This window comes from Hemitrygon akajei, chromosome 3 (assembly GCF_048418815.1).
Source record: "Hemitrygon akajei chromosome 3, sHemAka1.3, whole genome shotgun sequence".
Classification (NCBI taxonomy): Eukaryota; Metazoa; Chordata; class Chondrichthyes; order Myliobatiformes; family Dasyatidae; genus Hemitrygon; species Hemitrygon akajei.
In genome coordinates this window covers 524,045-545,978 of record NC_133126.1, presented here as the reverse complement: position 1 = coordinate 545,978, position 21,934 = coordinate 524,045, and the positions used below count along the sequence as shown (strand labels likewise).

The window sequence follows — 21,934 nt, the reverse complement described above, 5'->3', positions numbered from 1 at the left end:
CTCAGACTTCACTTGAATCACTCAGACATTATTCATTGAAACTCTAAGGGCTGTTGACAATCTCTCCCGGGATTTGGTGTGTGTGTAATCTATTTTTATTCTTGTATAACTTTATCTACAGAGTTCTACAACTGACTCTAACTTGTTTTGGAGGTTCAAAGTCTTTAGTGAAGGCCTCCCTGTTTGTTGGTTCACAGTTTAATTGCTGATTTATTTTTCCTTTTTTTTATATTTATTTATTTTATCTTTTTCTCTTTTCTTCACCCCTTTTTTCTAATCTCTGAATTTTTTTCTCTCCTCTCTGTAAATGGTTGATAAATACATCTTGAATTTATAATTTTCCCCTTCCTCTCCTTTTTTTTTTACCTTTTTTTTCCCCTTCTCTTACTTTATTCTTCTATAATTTTTCGCAGGTGGGTTAGTTTTGGTTTTCTTCCGATTTTCTCTGTATTAAGTTTTATATTTCTGCAGAAGGTGTTCTAATCTGTCATTATGTTTTCTAGTGCATAAACTAGTTACTATTTGCTATAGTATTTATACGGAACTGTTGTTAATGACACAGATCTGGTAGTTGTATTTGGGTTAATTTTTTTGGTAGAGCTAGCTACTTGTTTTGGTAGCCGTCTAGTTTTGGGTTGTGTGGGTGGGGTGGATTTTCCAGTTCCAACATCACTCACTGTATTTATTGTTTCTCTTCATTGCTCAGGACATGTACATGTCTTGATTTTACGAATCTATGTTTACATCTCTGCTCCCAGACTGCTGTTGTACTGCTTGACTTTTTATATGCCTGCTGCCTTTTATGCATTAGTAATTGATAATGGCTAGTGCACTTAAATTCGTGAGCTGGAATGTAAAGGGATTGAATCACCCTGTTAAAAGGAGGAAGGTATTCTTACATATCAAACAACTCAAAGCTGACATTGCTTTCCTTCAAGAAACTCATATTCGTTGTTTTGATAACTCCCGGCTTCTGTCAAAGTGGGCGGGTCAGCATTTTCATTCATCCTTTGCCGCTAAAGCTAGGGGAGTCTCCATTCTTATTAACTCAAATATTCCTTTTGAACTCCATAATAAAATATCTGATACAAATGGCCGTTTTATTATTGTTTCTGGTAAACTATATAACACTAAAGTTGCACTAGCAAACCTGTATGCCCCCAACTTTGATGATGTTAACTTTTTTGAACGGTTTTTTTCCTCACTACCAGACTTAAACTCATACTCTCTTATACTGGGTGGTGACTTCAACTGTTGGTTGGATCCTAAACTGGATCGATCGTCCTCTGTTACCAGATCACCTACCAAATCTGCCTTAGCTATCCAATTGTTTCTCTCTAATTTTGGTATCTCTGATATATGGTGTTTCCTCCATCCTACGGAGAGAGATTATTCTTTTTTTTCACATGTTCACCATACCTTCACTAGAATTGACTATTTCTTACTCGATAACCAACTTATCCCATTTGCCCACTCTTGTGACTATCAGAGTATACTGATTTCTGACCATGCCCCAATTACCCTCTCTCTGAACTTTCCTGGTCTCCCTCAGAGGAATAAACACTGGCGGTTTGATTCAACTTTATTATCGGATGATGATTTTGTAAAATTTATTAAGGATCAGATAACCTTTTATTTTAACACTAATACATCACCTGAAGTGCCATCCCAGATTGTCTGGGATGCCATGAAAGCATATCTGAGGGGTCAAATAATCTCTTACACAGCAAATCTCAACAGAAGATCCCGTGCAGATCGATCAGACCTCATTAACCAGATTAAAGATTTGGATCAAATATATGCCCAAACTAAGAACCCTGAATTATACAAGAAGCGCGTTGAACTCCAAACTAAATTTAACCTTCTGTCCACTCAACCTGTCGAACACCAACTTCTCGAAAGCAAGAGTCGCTTTTACATTCATGGGGATAAGTCTGGTAAATTCCTAGCCAATCAGCTGAGGCGTTCCAAAGCCAAACAACATATTACAAAGATCCGGAAGGAGAACGGAGACTTTACATCGGATCATTTAGAAATTAATGACGCATTTAAATTTTTTTATTCTCGGTTTTATTCCTCTGAATCTCTGAATGACAATATCTCTGTTGATCAATTTTTACAGACTCTGAATATCCCCTCACTTTCATCTGATTTCAAAGCCCAACTCAATGCGCCTATATCAGCAGAAGAAATATCTTTTGCAATTTCTGCACTGTCCTCAGGGAAATCTCCTGGACCTGATGGGTTCCCTGTAGAATTTTATAAATCATTCTCTTCACTTCTTTCTCCTCAGTTACTTTCAGTATTATCTGACTCGTTTAATTACGGCAAATTGCCACCCTCTTTCAATGAGGCATCTATTATTCTTCTTTTAAAAAAGGGCAAAGACCCAACAGAGTGTTCCTCGTACAGGCCGATCTCTCTGCTCAATGTTGATGTAAAGATCTTAGCTAAAGTGTTGGCTCATAGATTAGAAACCATTATTCCCTCCATTATCTCTGATGACCAAACAGGCTTTATTAAAAACCGTCTCCCTTTTTTTAACATTCGGCGTCTATTTAATATTTTATACTCAGCTCCAACTGGGACTCCTGAATGTGTTATTTCCCTTGATGCGGAGAAAGCATTTGATCGTATAGAGTGGAACTACCTTTTTGCAGTCTTAGAAAAATTTGACCTCGGCCAAAGTTTCATCTCTTGGATCCAATTGCTGTACCTGTGTCCTACTGCTTCTGTTTTAACTAATTTTCAGAAATCCCAAGTATTTAATCTCAAACGTGGCACCCGTCAGGGATGCCCCTTAAGTCCCTTTCTCTTTGATTTGGCTATAGAACCTCTGGCGATAGCATTTCAAAACTGTCCTGAATAGACTGGGATTTGGAGAGGGGGTGTTGAGCATAAAGTTTCTCTCTATGCTGATGACTTATTACTCTTTCTCTCAAATCCGTCTACATCCTTACTTCTAATGTTCTCACTTCTTGACCAGTTTAGCCAGATCTCTGGTTATAAACTTAATTTACATAAGAGTGAACTTTTCCCAATTAATAAAGAAGCACAAGAACTAATATTTCGTGATCTCCCTTTTAAAGTAGTCCATAATCAATTTACTTATCTTGGAATTACAGTCACAAGGAAGTTTAAAGATCTCTTTCGTGAAAACTTTGTCAATCTCTCATATGCTATAAAACAAGAGTCTGGTACAATGGTCACCTCTATCTATGTCTTTGATAGGTCGTATTAATGTTGTTGAAATGTATGTTCTCCCCAAATTTTTATACTTATTTCAATCTATCCCAATTTTTATTCCTAAATCTTTTTTTGATTCCTTAGACTCTATTATTTTGTCATATCTGTGGCAGAATAAGCGCTCTAGAATTAATAAAATCCACCTCCAAAAATCTAAAAAAGAGGGTGGCATGGCTTTACCTAACTTTCGCTTATATTATTGGGCAGCTAATATATGTTGTGCTACCTTCTGGTCTTTCTTCCACAGCCAACCCAAGTGCCCTAACTGGGTGGCAATGGAGTTGAGCTCCACTAAAGAATTATCTATATCTGCACTTCTTGGCTCTGCACTCCCTAGTAGTCTGCCCAGATCAATAGCTAATCCTCTTGTTAGACACACTTTGCGTATATGGGCTCAGTTCAGGAAATGCTATGGTTTTCAGGGGTTTTCCGTTTCTAGCCCTGTCGCACATAATCACCTTTTTTTACCTACTACGTACGATTCAGCATTCCATGTTTGGTATAGGAAGGGCATTAGACATTTTGAAGATCTCTTCATTGATAATTGCTTCGCTTCTTTTCAGCAGCTCTCTGTTAAGTTCAACCTGCCTAGCGCTCACTTTTTCAGATATCTCCAAATCCGACACTTTATTGCTCCTTTAATTCCTAACTTTCCTGAAATGCCTGCGAAAAATGCTATGGACCTATTTCTTTCCATTAATCCACTAGGTAAAGGTTTAATATCAATTATCCGAGATAAACTAGCAGCCTTATGACGGGCCCCTGTGGATAAAATTAAAATGGCCTGGGAGCAGGATTTAAATATCTCCTTATCCGAGGAGAGCTGGGACTCAGTTCTCAAATCGGTTAACTCAACCTCTCTTTGTGCTCGCCATTGCCTTTTACAGTTTAAGATTGTTCGTAGAGCCCATATGTCTAAATCTAAACTATCTCGATTCTACCCTGGCATTAGTCCGCTCTGTGATAAATGCAAGAGGGGCGTGGCCTCTCTCATCCATATGTACTGGCTCTGTCCTAGCTTGGAGAAATTCTGGAAAGATGTCTTCATTACATTATCAGGTATTCTGAATCAGCACCTAGAACCAAACCCCTTAATTGCTCTGTTCGGTTTTTGGGGCGAGACAGATTTATGTCTGGGCCCGACCAAATGCCGAATACTATCCTTTGCCTCTCTCCTGGCTAGACGCTTGATCCTCCTTAGGTGGAGAGATGTTGCCCCGCCCACTCATGCGCAATGGCTTAACGACATTATGGCCTGCTTGGACCTCGAAAAAATTCATTATTCAGTTCTTAATTCGGATCTAAAGTTCCATAAGGTCTGGGGACCTTTTATCAAGTACTTTCATAACCTTCCTCTTGACTAGTGTTTTTTTTTTCTTTTTTTTTCTTCTTTTCGGTCCCTTGCTTTCAGCTCCTTTTTTTTTCTGGTAGTAGGCATTATTATCCTCTGTTGCTAAGTGTATTCACAGTCTGGGAGTTTGACTGTCCTGACCTATACTCTTTATATTGTGTTGTGGTCGGTCTGGAGTTGTTGTTTTTTTTCTTGTGTTGTGGGGCTTGGGGAGGACACTAAGCTTACTTGTCTTTAGGTGCTTTTTTGTTAAATTCTCTTCCTTTGTAGCATATTGTTATTGTATGCTTAATTTTGCACTGTATTAATGCTCCTCATTGGGATTTGGGGTTTTTAATTTGTAAAATGTTTTGAAAAACTAATAAAAAAATTAAAGAAAAAAAAAGTTTGCAGAGAGATTTAGGCCAGTTAGAAGGGTGGGCTGAACAAGGGCAGATGGAGTTTAATGCTGATAAGTGTGAGGTGCTACATTTTGGTAGGAATAATCCAAATAGGACATACATGGTAAATGGTAGGGCTTTGAAGAATGCAGTAGAACAGAGTGATCTAGACAAAATGGTGCATAGATCCCTGAAGGTGGAATCTCATGTGGACAAGGTGGTGAAGAAAGCTGTTGTTATGCTGGCCTTTATAAATCAGAGCATTGAGTATAGGAGTTGGGATGTAATGTTAAAATTGTACAAGGCATTGGTAAGGCCGAATTTGGAGTATTGTGTACAGTTCTGGTCACCAAATTATAGGAAAGATATCAACAAAATAGAGAGAGTACAGAGAAGATTTACTAGAATGTTACCTGGGTTTCAGCACCTAAGTTACAGAGAAAGGTTGAACAAGTTAGGCCTTTACTCCTTGGAGCAAAGGTTGAGGGGGGACTTGATAGAGGTATTTAAAATTATGAGGGGGATAGATAGAGTTAACGTGGATAGGCTTTTTCCATTGAGAGTAGGGGAGATTCAAACAAGAGGATATGAGTTGAGAGTTAGGGGGCAAAAGCTTAAGGGTAACACGAGGGGGAACTTCTTTACTCAGAGAGTGGTAGCTGTGTGGAACAAGCTTCCAGTAGAAGTGGTAGAGGCAGGTTCGATATTGTCATTTAAAGTAAAATTGGATAGGTATATGGACAGGAAAGGAATGGAGGGTTATAGACTGAGTGCAGGTCAGTGGGACTAGGTGAGAGTAAGCGTTCGGCACAGAGTAGAAGTGCCGAGATGGGCTGTTTCCGTGCTGTAACTGTCAAATGGTTATATGACTGAGAATTAAATATCCAAGGGTATCAGGTAATACAGAAAGATAGACAGGAAGGCAAAGGAGGTGGGGTGGCGCTCTTAATGAAGGATGAGTTCAGGGCGATTGTGAGAGACAATACAAGATCTACGGAGCAGAATGTTGAGACCATCTGGGTAAAGATTAAGAATAGAAAAAACTGAAAAAAAATCACTGGTGGCCACCTAATAAAAATATTGCAGTGGCTGAGGCGATTAATCAGGAAATAACTGAGGCTTATAAGAACAGAACGGCAGCTGTCATTAGGGATTTTAACTTCCACATAGATTGGGTGAATCAGGTTGGTCAAGGAAGTCTTGAGGAGGACTTCATAGAACACATCTAGGATTTCTTGAGCAGCATGTTAGTGAACCTACAAGGGAAAATGCTATCTTAGATCTAGTCCTGTGCAATGAGACAGGTAAGATTAACAACCTTGTAGTCGGGGATCCTCTTGGAAAGAGTGATCATAGTATAATTGAATTTCGCATACAGATGGAGGATGAAATGGTTAGATCTGTTTATTAGTGTATTCTGCTTGAACAAGGGAGACTACAACAGGCTGAGGGAGGAGTTGGCTGATGTGGATTGGGAGCACAGGCTATTTGGTAGGACAGTTCAGGTTCAGTGGAATACTTTCAAAGAGATTTTTCACAGTGCTCAACAAAAGTATATTCCAGTCAAAAGTAAGGGCAGTAAGTGTGGGGCGAGCCAACCTTGGATAACTAAAGAAATAAAAGATAGTATCAAATTAAAAGCTCATGTGTACAAAGTCACAAAGAGTATTGGGAGACTGGAGGATTGGAAAAACTTTAAAAAGCAAACGAGAACAACTAAACAAGAAATAAGGAAAGGGAAGATAGAGTATGAAAGTAAATTAGCACAAAATATAAAAACAGATAGTAAAAGTTCTTATAAATATATAAAGCAGAAGAGGGTGGCTAAAGTCAATGTAGGTCCCTTGGAAGACGAAAAGGGGAAATTGATATTGGGTGATAAGGAAATGGCTGAGGCATTGAACGACTATTTTGTATCGGTTTTCATGGTGGAGGACACGTCTAATATGCCAAAGAAGGATGCTATGGACAAAATGGGAGGTGAGGACCTCGATACAATCACTGTCACTAAAGAGATAGTGATGAGCAAACTAGAGAGCCTGAAGGTAGATAAGTCCCCTGGTCCTGATGGGATGCATCCCAGGGTGCTTAAGGAATTGGCGGAGGTTATAGTAGACGCGTTTGCAATCATTTACCAAAATTATCTAGACTCTAGGCAGATCCCGGCAGACTGGAAGATAGCAAATGTCATGCCACTTTTTAAGAAAGGATGTAGGCAAAAGACGGGCAACTATAGGCCAGTTAGCTTAGCATCTGTAGTTGGGAAAACTGAAGCTGTCATTAAGGAAGAAATAGCAAAACACTTAGAAAGGAGTGGTTCCATTAGACAGACGCAGCATGGATTCAGAAAGGGCAGGTCCTGTTTCACACACTTACTGGAGTTCTTTGTGGACATAATGAGTGCAGTGGAAAGAGGGGAATAGGTGGATGTCATATACTTAAATTTCCAGAAGGTGTTCGATAAGGTGCCGCATAACAGATTATAAATAAGATACGGATGCATGGAGTCGGAGGAAGTGTATTGGCATAGATTGTGGATTGGTTAACCAACAGAAGACAGAGTTGGTATAAATGGGTGTTTCTCCAGTTGGCAGTCAGTGGTAAGTGGGGTGCCACAGGGATCACTGCTGGGCCAGCAGCTGTTTACCATTTACATTGATGATTTAGAAGAGGGGACTAAGAGTAGCATTGCAAAATTTGCTGATGACACTAAACTGAGTGGAAAAACAAATTGTACAGAGGATGTGGAGAGTCTGCAGAGGGATATAGATAGGTTAAGTGAGTGGGCCAAGGTCTGGCAGATGGAATATAATGTTGGTAAATGCGAGATCATCCACTTTGGAAGGAATAAGAGAAGAGCAGATTAGTATTTAAATGGTGAAAGATTGCAGCATGCTGTTGTGCAGAGGGACTTGGGAGTGCTTGTTCATGAATCCCAAAAAGTTGGCATGCAGGTACAGCATGTTATTAAGAAGGTAAATGGAATGCTGGCCTTCATTGCTAGAGGGATTGAATTCAAGAGCAGGGAGGTCATGCTGCAACTATACAGGGTACTGGAGTATTGTGTGCAGTTCTGGTCTGGTCTCCATACTTGAAGAAGGATATACTGGCTTTGCAGGGAGTGCAAAGGAGGTTCACCAGGCTGATTCCAGAGATGAAGGGGTTAACTTACGAGGAGAGATTGAGTCGCCTGGGACTATACTCTCTGGAATTCAGAAGAATGAGAGGGGATCTTATAGAAACATACAAAATTTTGAAAGGGATAGACAAGGTAGAGGTATGAAAGTTGTTTCCATTGGTAGGTGAGACTAGAACTAGGGGACATTGCCTCAAGATTCTAACTCCTTTACCACAGCATTGGAGAGGGAAAGGAACAGACAAGTTAGGGAAATGTTTAATTGGAGTAAGGGGAAATATGAGGCTATCAGGCAGGAACTTGAAAGCATGAATTGGAAACAGAACTTCTCAGGGAAAAGTACATTAGAAATGTGGCAAATGTTCGGGGGATAAGGGCTTAGGGATTAGGGCTCTACATGGGTATGTTCCAATGAGACAGGGAAAGGATGGTAGGATACAGGAACTGTGGTGCACAAAGGCTGCTGTAAATCTAGTCAAGAAGAAAAGAAGAGCTTATGAAAGGTTCAAAAAACTAGGTAATGATAGAGATCCAGAAAATTATAAGGCTAGCAGGAAGGAGCGTATGAATGAAATTAGGAGAGCCAGAAGGAGCCATGAGAAGGCTTTGGCGAACAGGATTAAGGAAAACCCTAAGACTTTCTACAAGTATGTGAACAGCAAGAGGATAAGATGTGAGAGAATAGGACCAATCAAGTGTGACAGTGGAAAAGTGTGTATGGAACCGGAGGAGACAGCAGAGGTACATAATGAATACTTTGCTTCAGTACTCACTGCGGAAAAGGATCTTGGTGATTGTAGGGATGACCTGCAGCGGACTGAAAAGCTTGAGCATGTAGATATTAAGAAAGAGCTTTTGGATCAGTCACTGGGATCAGACGAGATGTACCCCAGGCTACTGTGGGAAGCAAGGGAGGAGATTGCTGAACCACTGGCATGATCTTTGCTTCATCAATGAGGATGGGAGATGTCCCGGAGGATGGAGGGTTGTAGATGTTGTTCCCTTATTCAAGAAAGGGAGTAAAGATAGCTCAGGAAATTATAGGCCAGTGAGTCGTACTTCAGTGGTTGGTAAGTTGATGGAGAAGACCCTGAGAGGCAGGATTTATGAACATTTGGAGAGGTATAATATGATTAGGAATAGTCAGCATGGCTTTGTCAAGGGCAGGTTATGCCTTATGAGCCTGACTGAATTTTTTGAGGATGTGACTAAACACATTGATGATGGAAGAGCAGTAGATGTAGTGTATTTGGATTTTAGCAAGGCATTTGATAAGACACCCCAAACAAGGTTTATTGAGAAAGTAAGGAGGCATGGGATCCAAGGGGACATTGCTTTGTGGATCCAGAACTGGTTTGCCCAGAGAAGGCAAAAAATGGTTATAGATGTGTCATATTCTGCATGGAGGTCAGTGACCAGTGGTGTGCCTCAGGGATCTGTTCTGGGACCCTTACTCTTCGTGGTGTCAAGTTAGGAAAAGGGAAAGCACGACGAGATCTAGGTGTCCTTGTTCATCAGTCACTGATAGTAAGCATGCAGGTACAGTAAGCAGTGAAGAAAGCTAATGGCATTTTGGCCTTCATAACAAGGGGAGTTAAGTGTAGGAGCAAAGAGGTGCTTCTGCAGTTGTACAGGGCCCTGGTGAGACCACACCTGGAGTATTGTGTGCAGTTCTGGTCTCCAAATTTAAGGAAGGACATTCTTGCTATTGAGGGAGTGCAGCGTAGGATCACAAGGTTAATTCCTGGGATGGCGGGACTGTCATACGTTGAAAGATTGGAGCGACTGGAATTCAGAAGGGTAAGAGGGGATTTGATTGAAACATATAAGATTTTTAAGGGATTGGACACGCTTGAGGCAGGAAACATGTTCCCGATGTTGGGGGAAGTCCAGAACCAGAGGCCACAGTTTGTGAATAAGGGGTAGGCCATTTAGAACGGAGTTGAGGAAAAACTTTTTCACCCAGAGAGTAGGATCTGTGGCATGCTCTGCCTCAGAAGGCAGAGAAGGCCAATTCTCTGGATGCTTTCAAGAAAGAGTTAGATAGAGCTCTTAAAGTTAGCGGAGTCAAGGGATATGGGGAGAAGGCTGGAATGGAGTACTGATTGTGGATGATCAGCCATGATCATTATAGGGAAGATGTCAACAAAATAGAATTCAGAGGAGATTTACTAGAATGTTACCTGGGTTTCAGCACCTAAGTTACAGAGAAAGGTTGAACAAGTTAGGTCTTTATTCTTTGGAGCGTAGAAGGTTGAGGGGGGACTTGATAGAGGTATTTAAAATTATGAGGAGGATAGATAGAGTTGACATGGATAGGCTTTTTCCATTGAGAGTTCGGGAGATTCAAACAAGAGGACATGAGTTGAGAGTTATGGGGCAAAAGTTTAGGGGTAACATGAGGGGGAACTTCTTTACTCAGAGAGTGGTAGCTGTGTAGAACGAGCTTCCAGTAGAAGTGGTAGAGGCAGGTTCGATTTTGTCATTTAAAAAAAAAATTGGATAGGTATATGGACAGGAAAGGAATGGAGGGTTATGGGCTGAGTGCAGGTAGGTGGGACTAGGTGAGAGTAAGCGTTCGGCACGGACTAGAAGGGCCGAGATGGCCTGTTTCCGTGCTGTAATTGTTATATAGCTATATGATCACACTGAATGGCGGTGCTGGCTGGAAGGGCCAAATGGCCTATTCCTGCACCTATTGACTATTTTTATAAATGACCTGGATGAGGAAGTGGAGGGATGGATTAGTAGATTTGCTGATGACACAAAGGTTGGGGGTGTTGCGGTTAGTATGGAGGGCTGTCAGAGGTTACAGCGGGACATTGATAGGATGCAAAACTGGGCTGAGAAGTGGCAGATGGAGTTCAACCCAGATAAGTGTGAGGTGGTTCATTTTGGTAAGTCAAATATGATGGCAGAAGATAGTATTAATGGTAAGACTCTTGGCAGTGTGGAGGATCAGAGGGACCTTGGGGTCCGAGTCCATAGGACCATCAAAGCTGCTCTGCAGGTTGACTCTGTGGTAAAGAAGGCATAAGGTGCATTGCCCTTCATCAACCATGGGATTGCGTTTAAGAGCAGAGAGGTAATGTTGCAGCTATATAGGACCCTGGTTAGGTCCCACTTGAAGTACTGTGCTCAGTTCTGGTCACCTCACTACAGGAAGGACGTGGAAACCATAGAAAGGGTGTAGAGGAGATTTACAAAGATGTTGCCTGGATTGGGGAGCATGCCTTATGAGATTAGGTTGAGTGAACTCGGCCTTTTCTCCTTGGAGTGATGGAGGATGAGAGGTGATCTGATCGAGGTGTACAAGATAATGAGAGGGATTGATCATGTGGGTGGTCAGAGGCTTTTTCCCAGGGCTGAAATGGCTAGCACAAGAGTGCATAGTTTTAAGGTGCTTGGAAGTAGGTACAGAGGAGATATCAGGGGCAAGTTTGTTTTTATGCAGAGCATGGTGAGTGTATGAAATGGGCTGCCAGCGGCAGTGGTAGAGGTGGAAACGATAGGGTCTTTTAAGAGACTCCTGGATCTGTACATGCTTAGAAAAATAGAGGGCTATGGGTAAGCCTAGGTAGTTCTAAGGTAAGGACATGTTTGGCACAACTTTGTGGGCCAAAGGACCTGTATTATGCTGTAGGTTTTCTATGTTTCAATGTTTCTACCACTCTCTGGCTTCTTCCACAAAGCCAATGACTAATCCATTGGTAGGTCGTGTCTAACCAACTTTATGCAGTTTTTTGAGGAAGTTATGAGGAACGTTGATGAAGATAAGGCAGTAGATTTTGTCTACATGGCTTTAATAAGGTATTTGACAAATCCTAATCCAAGGGACAGGGTACAGGTGTCCTCCCCTTTACAAAGGTAAAGCGTTCCTATGAAACCTTTCTTAAGCCAAATGGCATAAAGCGAAGAACCATTAATTTATATGGGAAAAATTTTTGTAAAAGCAAAAATCCTCTTTGTAATGTGAAAACAGGTTACTAATGTAGGTCTTTTGTAAAAGCGAAGTGGTGTAAAGCAAACATACATAAAGTGGAGGACATCTGTATATGAATATTTGGATAGACATGAACTGATTACCAAATAGGGATTGACGACATATTCCCTGTCCCTTGGAATGCTTTCCAATAACTTTCCCACAACTGTTGTCAGGGTCACTGGCCTATAATTGCTTGGTTTATTTTTAGACCCTTTCTTAAACAGAACACCATTAGCTATCCTCCAATACCCCACCTGTCGCAAAGAATGACTTAAGTATCTCAGCTTGGGCCCCTGCAATTTCTGAACTTGCCTCCCACAGGTTCTGAGGGAACATCTTGTCAGGCCCTGAGGATTTATCCACCCTAAGTTGCCTAAAGACAGCAGACACATCCGCCTCTGTAACCTGTGTAAGGTACATGACCTCGCTGCTGCTTTGCCTCACTTTTCTAGATTCTGTGTCTGTCACTTGAGTAAATACAGATGAAAAAAAAAGGTTCATTTAAGATTTCTGCCATCTCTTTTGGTGCCACACATTTTCAATCTCTCACTACTGCATTCGGAAGTTCCCAGCTGCTTCAAACTATTATACCAGTGCTCAAAAAGAGCAGCGTGAGCTGCTTCAACGACTATCGTCCAGTAGCACTCACATCTACGGTGATGAATGGCTTTGAGAGGTGGGTCAAGGCTAGAACCAGGAAGGATCTGGACCCACTGCAATTTCCCTATAACCACAATAAGTCTATGGCAGACTCGATTTCCATGTAGCTTTGGATCACCTGGACAATGCAAGTATCCAAGTCAGGATGCTCTTTATTGATTATAGTTCAGCATTTAACACCATCAATCCTACAGTCCTGATTGAAAAGCTACAGAACCTAGGCCTGTCTACCTCCCTCTGTAACTGGATCCTCAACTTTCTAACGGGAAGACCACAATCCAAGTGGACTGGAAATAACATCTCCACCTCACTGACAACTAAGACTGACACTCCACAGGGATACGTGCTTAGCCCACTGCTCTACTCTCTCCACACCCATGACTGTGTGGCTAGGCACAACTCAAATGTCATCCATTCTACCATTGTTGGCAGAATTCCAGATGGTGATGAAAAGGCATACAAGAGCCAGATGTACAAGCTCATTGAATAGTGTCACAGCAACAACCTGGCACTCAACATCAGCAAGATCAAAGAGCTGATTGTGGAATTCAGGAAGGACAAGACAAGGGACCAAAAGCTAATCCTCATACAGGGATCAGAAGTGGAGAGAGTTAGTACTTTCTAGTTCCTGGGTGTCGATATCTCTGAGGACCTAACCTGGACGCAACATATTGATGCAACTTCAGATTCAGATTCAGATTCAAAGAAGGTAAGACAGTGGCTATATTTCATTAGGAGTTTGAGGAGATTTGTCAACTAAAGCACTCAAAAACTTCTGCAGATGTACCAAGGATAGCATATTGATTGGTTGCATCACTGCCTGGTATGGTGGGGGAGCTAAAGAACAAGATCAAAATAAGTTGCATAGTGTGTAAAATTGCTCAGATCTGTCATGGGTACCAGCTTCTGCAGTATCCAAGACATCATCAAGGAGAGGTGCCTTTGGAAAGCGCCATCCATCATTAGGGATCCCCACCACCCAGGATATCGGAAAGGAGGTACAGAAGATTAACTGTACATTCCCAAATCAAAAGCCATGGATGAACCAGGAGGTACGTCATCTGCTGAAAGCTAGATCTATGGCATTCAAGTCTAGTAACCCAGCCAGTACTAGAAAACCAGGCATGATTTGTGGAGGGCTATTTCAAGGGCGAAGAGACAATTTTGAACAAGGTTGGAGGCGACATTAAATGCACGGCAACTCTGGCAGGGTTTGCAAGGCATGACTACCTACAAAGCCAAAACTAATAGCATGAATGGCAGCAATGCTTCACTACCAGATGAACTCAACACCTTCTATACTTGCTTTAAAAGGAAGAACAGAACTACAGCTGTGAAGATTCCTGCTGCACCTGATGACCCTGTGATCTCCGTCTCAGAGGCATATGTTAGGCTGTCTTTACAAAGAGTTAACCCTCGCAAGGTGGAATTATCCAATGGAGTACCTGGTAAGGCTCTGTAAACCTGTGCCAATCAACTAGTGGGAGTATTCAAGAATACTTTCATCCTCTCACTGCTATGGGCAGAAGTTCCCACTTGTTTCAAAAAGGCAACAATTACACCTGGGTCTAAGAAGAATAATACAAGCTGCCTTAATCACCCAGTAGTACTCACATCTATAATGATGAAACGCTTTGAGATGTTGGTCATGACTAGGCAGACCTGCCTCAGCAAGAACCTGGACCCATTGCAATTTGTCTATCACCACAATAGCTCAACAGCGATGCAATCTCAATGCCGCTTCACATGGTCTAAGACCATCTGGTCAATTCAAACAGGAATATCAGGATGCTGTTCATCAACTATAGCTCAGCATTTAACACCATCATTCCCACAATCCTGATTGAGAAGTTGCAGAACCTGGGACTCTGTATCTCCCTCTGCAATTGGATCATCAACTTCCAAATCAGAAGATCACAATCTGTATAGATTGGTGATAACATATCCTCTTTGCTTGCGATCAAAAGTGGCGCACCTCAGGGGTGTGTGCTTAGCCCACTGCTCTACTCTCTATATACAATCTGTGTGGTTAGACAAAGCTCAAATACCATCTATAAATTTGCTGCTGATACAACTATTGTTGGAAGAATCTCAGGTGGTAACATGAGGACGTACAGGAGTGAGATATGCCAACTAGTGGACTGGAGCCGCAGCAACAACCTGGCACTCAAAGTCAGTAAGACGAAAGAGCTGATTGTGGACTTCAGGAGGGGTGAGACGAAGAAACACATACCAATCCTCACAGAGGGATCAGAAGTGGAGAGATGAGCAGTTTCAAGTTCCTGGGTGTCAAGATCTCTGAGGATCTAAATTAGTCCCAACATATAGATGTAATTATAAAGAAGGCAAGACAGCGGCTATACTTCATTAGGAGTTTGAAGAGATTTGGCATGTCAACAAATACACTCAAAAACTTCTATAGATATACCGTGGAGAGCATTCTGACAAGTTGCATCACTGTCTACTATGGGGTGGTGGTGGGGGGGCTACTGCACAGGACTGAAAGAAGCTGCAGTGGGTTGTAAATATAATTGGCTCCATCATGGGTACCAGCCTACAAAGTACCCACGACATCTTCAAGGAACAGTGTCTCAGAAAGGCTGCACCCATATTAAAGATCCCAGTACCCAGGGCATGTCGTTTTCTTGCTATTACCGTCATATATGAGGTACAGAAGCCTGAAGGGACACACTCAGCGATTCAGGAACAGCTTCTTTCCCTCTGCCATCCAATTCCTAAATAGACACTGAACCCTTAGACGCTACCTCACTTGTTTTCTAATATACAGTATTTCTGTTTTTGCACGTTTTTTAAAACTATTCAATATACATATACTGTAATTGACTGATTTATTTTTTCTCTTCTACATTATGTATTGCATTGAATTGCTGCTGCTAACTTAACAAATTTCACATCACATGCCATTGATAATAAACCTGATTCTGATTCTGAAGCTTGAAGGCACACACTCAGCAATTCAGGAACAGCTTCTTCCCGCCTGCCATTCGATTTCTAAATGGATATTGTACCCATGAACACTACCTCACTACTTTTTATTTCTGTTATTTTGCACTACTTATTTTAACTTAAATTATCTTAATTGCTCTTGTGTATCGTCTACCAAAAATACATAAAGATTTTATTACTCAATTTTCGGACTTCCTCTCAAACACGATACCCAACTTTGAACAAGTTCTGATTCTTGATTTTAATATTCATGTTTGCTGTCCCACTAAGCCTCTTGTAAGTGATTTTATGCATCTGGTTGAGTCTTTTAATCTTGCTCTGCTTATCACTGGACCCACTCACAACCTAGCACATACACTCAACCTAGTCTTAATGTCTGTTTTTCCGATCTGCAATGCAGTAATAATTGATGCTTGTCAATCAGATCATAGCGCTGTTATGTTCGATGTATCTCTGCCTTTTTCCTCTATTAAATCTCATCTTCCTGTACGTTATTCTCGCTATATGAACTCCTCGACTGCCAATAAGTTCTCTGAGGCTCTCATAGCTGCTCCCAACATTTGCACTATTGAGGCTTCTTCTCCCCATCTCAACACTGAGGAACTTTCTTCCTTATTTAATACCACCTGCTCTTCTATTCTGAATACTGTTGCTCCCCTTAAATTGAAAATGCCACCAGAGCCCTGAGGAGGGAGTGCAGAATATCCGAACAAAAGCGGAAGTGTGATAAGCTTAAAATTTTTTTAAATTTTGAGAAACAATCTTCACAAATATCAGGAAGCAGTTAAAGCTGTGAGAGCAAATTACTCTTCTGACCCAATTTCTAACAACTCTCATAATCCCAAGGTCTTTTTCAGTACCATAAATTCTGTCATTTGTCCCGTCCCTAGTATCATCTTAGATGTGTCCCCTGCTAAGTGAGAAGAATTTTTAAAATTCTTCATTAGCAAAGTTGAGGATATTACAATGAACATTCCCCCTCCCACCCCACCCGTGACCTAGCTGTCTCACTGGTTTGTTGATCTAAATTGGACTGCTTCCAACTCATCATGCTTCCCTTCCTTACAAAGGTTGTGTCCACCATGAAACCTGCAACCTGCCCCCTTAACATTGTTCCCACTGCCCTCTTAAAGGATGTCTTTGACATAGCTGGTCCCAGCAGCCTCTCTATTATTAATAGCTCCCTGGCCACTGGTACTGTTCCAACCTGCTTCAAGCATGCCATGGTCCAGCTCCTCCTGAAAAAACCCAACTTAGGCCCTACTTTACCTAGTAACTACAGACCTATTTCTAAACTTCCATTCCTGTCAAAGTTTCTCAAAAAGGTTGTTCTCAGTCAATTGCTGCCCTATTTACACCAAAACAACATCTTGGAAGGATGTCAGTCAGGTTTTAAGGCTTATCATAGCACAGAGTTGCCCTGCTGAAAGTGTACAAATGCTCCTTTCTATCAATTCTAATTCTTCTTGACCTCAGCGCAGCATTTGATACTGTGGATCACACCATTTTAGTAGACTGTCTCCAATACGGGGCTGGTGCTGATGGCACTGCCTTGAACTGGTTTATATCCTACCTCAAAAACAGAAGCTTCTCCGTCAACATAGGCAAATTTTCTTCTCCCCCAGCTAGTTTCTCCTGCAGGGTCCCACAAGGTTCCATCCTAGGTCCCATTCTTTTCTCTGTATATGCTTCCCCTTGGCCAAATCATTCAAAAATATGACATTTCTTTCCACTGTTATGCTGACGATACACAGCTTTATCTCCCCCTGAAACCAAACAACCAGTCAGATCTAGCCAGCCTCATGAACTGCCTTGAGGACATTAAAGTGTTGGATGGCACAAAACATCTTACAGCTGAATGAAGGCAAGTCTGAAGTTGTCCTATTTGGCCCCCCTGACTTCATCAAAGTGATTACCAACAGTCTTGGTAACTTATCCACCCTTGTCAAACCCCATGTTAAATCCCTTGGAGTGATATTTGATTCCACCTTTAAGTTTGACAAGCAAGTTAATGCAGTAGTAAAAGCCAGTTTTTTCCAGCTTCTTACTATTGCCAAACTCAAGCAGTTTCTCTCTTTCAAAGATCTCGAGAAAGTCATCCATGCCCTTATATCCTCTTGCTTGGACTATTCCAACTCCCTGTATACCGGGATTAGTCAGTCGTCCCTGTCCCGTCTGCAATTGGTCCTGAAATCCACAGCCAGGCTCCTGAAAGGGGCACGGAAGAAGGACCATATTACTCCTATCCTGGCCTCCTTTCACTGGCTGCCAGTACGATTCAGAATTGATTTTAAGATTCTCCTGTTTGTTTATAAAGCCCTAAATGGGCTGGTCCCCCCCTTATATCACAGACCTTCTAACCCCTTATTCCACTTCCAGGTCTCTCAGATTGGCTGACTTCGGGCTCCTGGCTGTCCTGCGATCTAAACCTAAGTTCAGGGGTGACCGCGCTTTTGCTATTGTAGCCCCTAGACTGTGGAACAGTATTCCCCTCCCTATCAGATCTGCCCCCTCCATCGACTCTTTTAAATCCAGGCTCAAAACTTACCTTTATTCACGAGCGTTTGAATCCTCCCAATGTGGCTGATTTTTGGCTTGTGCCTAGGCTCTTACGTTGTTTCTTTTGTGCCTATAAGCTTTTTGCCTCGTTGGTTATGTCTGTGTTTCTTGTATTTGTAATTTTAGCTATCTGCTTTGATCTGTACAGCACTTAGGTCAATGTGGGTTGTTTTTAAATGTGCTATAGAAATAAACTTCACTTCACTTAACTATTTCATAAACTTAAAAGCAACTAAGTTTCTTTTCTCTATATTTATTTATCTATCATGTATTTCATTGTGCTGCTGCCCTACAGTTAACAAATTTCATGACATCTGCTGGGGCTATTAAATCTGATTCTGGTTCTGAGATTACCATTCTGATATTCCAAAGGATCAAATTTGTCCCTTGCAATCTTTTTGCTCTTAACATATCTGTACAATCCCTTAGGATAGTAGGGCAACCTTATGCCTTTTTTTAGACCTCATGATTTCTTTAGTGTTCTCTTGCATTACTTAGCCCCTTAAGTACTTCATTTGTTCCCACCTGCCTATGCCTGCCATGCACCACTTCTTTTTTTCTTAACTGGGGCCTCAATAACTCTTGAAAACCAAGGTTTCCTAAATCTGTTATCTTTACCTTTTATTCTGACAGGCACATAAAAGCTGTGTACCCTCAAAATTTCACTTTTAAAGCCCTCTCACTTAACAAGTACACCTTTGTCAGAAAACAGCCTGTCCCAATCCACATTTGCCAAAACCTTTCTCATACCATCAAAATTGGCCTTTCTCCAGTTTAGATTTTCATTCCATGGACCAGACCTATCTTTTTCCATATCTACTTTAAAATTAATAGCATCACAATCACTAGATGCAAAGTGTTCCCCTACACAAGCGTCTGTCATGTGTCTCATTCCCCAATAGGAGATCAAGTACGACATGGCACACTCTCGTTGGCACATTCATGCACTGATTAGTCACATGCTATAACAACCTTATAATTCTTAGAACAGTGTGCATTCTCTCTTCCGATATAAGACCATAAGATATAGGAGCAGAAGTAGGCCATTTGGCCAATCAAGTCTGCTCAACCATTCAGTCATGGCTGATCCAATTCTTCCAGTCACCCCAACTCCTCTGCCTTCTCCCCATACCCTTTGATGCCTTGGCTAATAAAAAACCTATGTATCTCTATCTTAAATACACCCAATGACTTTGCCTCCACAGCAGCTCGAGGCAAAACATTCCAAAGATTTACCACCTTCTGACTAAAGCAATTTCTCTGCATCTCTTTTCTAAATTTACGTCCTTCAATCCTGAAGTTGTTCCCTCTTGTCCTAGACTCCCCTACCAAGGAAAATAACTTTGCCATATCTAATCTGTTCAGGCCTTTTAACATTCGGAATGCTTCTCTGAGATTCCCCCTCATTCTCCTTAACTCCAGGTAATACAGCTCAAGAGCTGCCAGACGTTTCTCATACGGTAACCTTTTCATTCCTGGAATCATTCTCATGAATTTTCTCTGAACCCTCTCCAACGTCAGTATATCCTTTCTAAAATAAGGAGCCCAAAACTGCACATAATACTCCATTTGTGGTTTCACGGGTGCCTTATAGAGCCTCAACATAGAAAATAGGTGCAGGAGTAGGTCATTCGGCCCTTCGAGCCTGCACCGCCATTCAGTATGATCATGGCTGATCATCCAACTCAGAACCCTGTACCTGCTTTCTCTCCATACCCCCCGATCCCTTTAGCCACAAGGGCCATATCTAACTCCCTCTTAAATATAGCCAATGAACTGGCCTCAACTGTTTCCTGTGGCAAAGAATTCCACAGATTCACCACTCTCTGTGTGAAGAAGTTTTTCCTCAAAACATCACATCACATCCCTGCTCTTATATTCTATACCTCTAGGAATGAATGCCACCATTGCATTCGCTTTCTTCACAACTGACTCAACCTGGAGGTTAACCTTTTGGGTATGCTGCACAAGGGCTCCCAAGTCCCTTTGCATCTCTGCATCTTGAATTCTCTCTCCATCTAAATGATAGTCTGCCCATATATTTCTTCCACCAAAGTGCATGACCATACTTTCCAACACCGTATTTTAGAGATTTGTCCCTCTAAATCCCACAGACTGTTGGGTGGGCTATAATATAACCTCATTAATGTGGTTTTCCTGTTCCTTGGTTCCACCCATAAAGTCTCACTGCACGAGTTCTCCAGTCTGTCCTGACTGAGCACTGCTGTGACGTCTTCCTTGACTAGTAACATCATCCCTCCAGCTATGTCGTGTCTAAAACAATGGAACCCCAGAATATTGCCCTTCCTGCAATCAAGTATCAATAATAGCTTTCTTGTTGTTCAGTTGTTAAGTCGAGTCTGACTCTTCGTGATCTCGTGGTCCATAGCATTTTCATGGCAAGATACGGAAGTAGATTGCCAGGCCTTTCTTCTGTGCAGATACTGCTGCTGCCCAGGTTGGGACCTAGCTGGGTTTGAACTCGGGGCCATCTGCCTTGAAGTCCAGTGCTGTTGCCACTAAACCACTAGCCGGCCTCACTAATGGCTACAATATCATAATTCCAGGTGTTGATCCATGCCCAGAGTTCATTTGCTTTACCTACAATAAAACCATATGATATAGGAGCAGAATTAGGCCAATTGGCCCACCAAGTCTGCTCCACCATTTCATCATGGCTGATCCATTTCTCCTCTCAGCCCCAATCTCCTGCCTTCTCCCTGTATCCCTTCACACCCTGACCAATTGAGAATCTATCAAACTCTGCCACCACAACTGCCTGTGGCAAAGAATTCCACAGATTCATTACTCTGTGGCTAAAGAAATTCCTCACCTCCATTCTCAAAGGACACTCCTCTATCTTGAGGCTGTCTTCTCTGGTCTTAGACTCCCCCACCAGAGGAAACATCCTCTCCACATCCACACTATTAAAGCCTTTTACCATTCAATAGGTTTCAATGACGTCACCCATCATTCTTCTGAATTATAGTGAATATAGGCCCAGTCATTGAATGCTCTTCATATAACAAGCAATTCAATCTTATCCACAATGATTCAACATCTTCTGAGCCTATGCCATCTCCTTCTAATGATTTGATTTCATTTTTTTATGAATAGAGCAATCCCATCCACTCTGCCTCTTGCCTGTCCTTTTGATACAATGTGTAACCTTGGAGATTAAGCTCCCAGCTATAATCCTCTTTCGACCATGATTCAGCAACGCCTACAGCATCATTCATGCCAATCTGTAACTGTGCTACAAGTTCATCTATCTTACTCCGCACACTGCGTGCATTCTTCAGTCCTGTATTCACCTTTTTCAATTTTGTCCATATTTTATGTTGCAACTCATCCTGTTGATTGGAATTTTCCTCTCTCATCAGTCTCTCCTTGTTCGCAGTCTCAGTACACGTTGCCTCTGTCTGTAAACCAACTACCTCATCTTCAGCACAAACAATCTAGTTCCCATCCCCCACAAATTTAGCTTAAACCCACCCGAACAACTCTGGCCGCAGGTTGAGAGGGTGATAAAAAAAGGTTTTGGCACAATGATCTTCATAAATCAGAATGCTAAATTGGGATGCTATGTTGAAGTTGAAGGCCCTACAGGGAATACTGTGTGTAGTTCTGGTTACCTTACTAGAGGAAAG

At 41.7% G+C, this 21,934-nt stretch overlaps 2 protein-coding genes across 4 annotated transcripts in view; one reads left to right on the top strand and one right to left on the bottom strand.

Moving 5' to 3' along the window:
* Positions 1-21,934, bottom strand: part of pomt2 (protein-O-mannosyltransferase 2) — a 303,990-nt gene that overhangs the window by 118,855 nt on the left and 163,201 nt on the right. The gene's annotated exons all lie outside the window — the stretch shown is intronic.
* Positions 1-21,934, top strand: part of tmem63c (transmembrane protein 63C) — a 616,893-nt gene that overhangs the window by 563,726 nt on the left and 31,233 nt on the right. The window lies entirely within an intron of this gene.